This window comes from Chiloscyllium plagiosum, unplaced genomic scaffold (genome assembly GCF_004010195.1).
Source record: "Chiloscyllium plagiosum isolate BGI_BamShark_2017 unplaced genomic scaffold, ASM401019v2 scaf_89356, whole genome shotgun sequence".
In the NCBI taxonomy this organism is placed as follows: Eukaryota; Metazoa; Chordata; class Chondrichthyes; order Orectolobiformes; family Hemiscylliidae; genus Chiloscyllium; species Chiloscyllium plagiosum.
In genome coordinates this window covers 3641-6187 of record NW_025201093.1, presented here as the reverse complement: position 1 = coordinate 6187, position 2547 = coordinate 3641, and the positions used below count along the sequence as shown (strand labels likewise).

The 2547-nt window shown below is 45.9% G+C and overlaps 1 non-coding gene across 1 annotated transcript; it reads right to left on the bottom strand.

The window, feature by feature from the left end:
- Positions 1-1159: 1159 nt before the first annotated feature.
- trnan-guu lies at positions 1160-1233 on the bottom strand. Its single transcript has one exon. It is a non-coding gene; the product is annotated as a tRNA-Asn (tRNA).
- Positions 1234-2547: the final 1314 nt, after the last annotated feature.

Sequence of the window (2547 nt, the reverse complement as noted above, 5' to 3'; positions counted from 1 at the left end):
TGACTTGACTCCGATGTTCTCAGGGACATTGACTGACGCGAGACAGTGAAAAGAGTCTCGTTCCTGCAGATCGGGAATTCAAACCGTATGCCGGTTTCAGGACAATGAAAAAGATTAATTGGGGTGTGTGAAGAAGCTGTGAGCTGCATTTCAAACAGGTCGGTGGAGTCAGATGCGTCATCCATTGCGCCCCGGCCATGTGCGTATCTAACGGCACATTGCTGCAGAGCTCTGACGTTAACACGGACATGCGCAGCAATGGGAACCTTCACAAGGTGAACAACCAAAGATAATCACCGTCACTGATTCCCTTCCACAGGCCCAACTTTGTGAAGCAGTATCTTTCACTGGCAAAGGAAACACCCTTGTCCTCAGTTACCTGCTTCATTTCGAAAAGGATTTCAAGCCTCTCACTGTTCTAATCTCATTTCCAAACACTTTGCTCACAGCCTCAAACGAAGCTCTGCGGGTATCTGCTTGTTCCATCCGAACAGGCAGTGGGTTAGAGATTCCCACCAGTCCCAATGTGAGTGAAATATTTTTCCCCCTCCACTGATTTGAATCTTAAAGAAGAAGCCGGGGAGCAAGCTCCCTTTCTTTTCGACGACATTTCTCATTTTGTAGTCGGCAGGGTTCACACCTGCGTGGGGAAACCGCAATGGATTTCAAGTCCATCGCATTAACCACTCGGCCCACGAATACAGAACCACACTGACAGCTTCACTCCCCAGGTCTGCCTGCCTGTGGAGCTGAGAAAGAGTGAATCATCGCAGAGTTTGTTTGAATCCAATCACTTCACAGTGATTCGAAAGGGTTAAATATCTGCACATGGCGAGTCTCGGTGTTTCATCCCAAAAGGTGAAATGAATTTTCCGTTAAAAACAAAACTAGAAATTGCAGGAGGAACTCAGCAGGTCAGGCAACATCTGTGGAAAGAGAATCAGAGACAACATTTCAGGATTCTGTTTTCTCCGACAGGTACTGTCAAACCTGCCGAGTTTCTCTTTTTGTCTCGGCTTCTCAGCATCCACAGTCCCTAACGTTAGACATTAATTCAGTTCAGAAACCCCTTTGTGGAGAGGATTTTCGTTTGGGGAACATTTTCCTGGCCCCATTAAAAGCGTTCAGCTTCGAAACCAAGGAAAAACCGCGAACACACCGCCCCTGTGTGGGCTTGAACCAACAACCTTTCGGTTAACAACCGAACGCGCTGACCAATTGCGCCACAGAGACAGGGGTCGCCGGTGGTCGCCGGGGGTTGCACCATCGCTTAGGGGAGGCTATTCGTGAATTCATAATTCAGCCTTCCCGCCTAGAATTACAATTGTTGTCTACCGCACAGTCTTGCGAGAGATCCCGGCTTTCTTAACTTGACTTGTGCAAAAATGCCCGATTAAACTTCTCATAAAGAACCTTCCTTAAACGAGGCTGGGCTCCGGGGAGTACGAATGGGACAGGAAGTGAAATGATTGGAGATAGCATTGAACAGGTTGACGTGCTTACTTCCCTAATTTTCTTATCTTCATGGTGAATGGTAGGACCTTAAGGAGTGTAGTGGAACAGAGGGATCTTGGAGTACATGTTCACAGTTCTCTGAAAGTGGAGTCACGGTAGAACTTTTTTGGCACACTGGCCTTCGTCAGTCATGGCATTCAGTATAAAATACCGAATTAGAGTCGAGATAAGCACCAAATAATAACACATACCAACAAGCACCAAATCTGTTTCATATGCAGTATTTCAATCCAAGAGATGTAAGGGTGCAGGTTCATAGCTCCTAGAAAGTGGAGTCATGGGTAGACAGGGCAGTGAAGAAGACTTTCGGCATGCTTGCTTTCATCAGTCAGAGCACTGAGTACAGGAGTTGGGATGAATTGTTGCAGCTGTCACACATTCCACACAACAACACAAGACGTGACCCTGCCCTCCCCTGAATGACTGTCCCTTTGCATATCATGGGGAAGACACCCCTTTAATTGTGATGATCAGAAAACATCCCATCCTTCAAAAAAAGGGCTGTGTTCACAAATATTTTGACAGAGGAATCAAGTTGCAGTCTGGGGTGAAGATCAATCTTCATTCAGAGAGAGAGAGAGAGGAAGAGCAGCAGCAGATTCAGAAGTTCAGGGTCCAACTTCTGAAAAGACCTTGTCTGATTTGCAGTTGTTTCTGGGCTTGTAATATCGTACTGCAGCATATTGTAGATCTTCAGTAAGAGTGTCAATACTGCACTAAAGATATCCGTTCAGCAACTTGAGTCCATGTGAACTCTTCGTGGAGGTATGCAGTCTGCCCCATAACCCTGTCGGTTTACAGTTACATATAGATCGACACAAAGATCTTTGGGATTGAGAGGAAAGAATGTTCCACAGTAGCTAGAATTACGTTCAGATTTTCTATCATGGACTGACTGTGATGACCCTTGCAATCACTTCACTGGAATATTACAAGAGAAGAATTTGGCGGCAGAAATCTCAGACCAAACATCACATCAAAGTCTGACAGTCACTTGATTCACGAGGACGTGGATATTGATGGCCGTGAAAA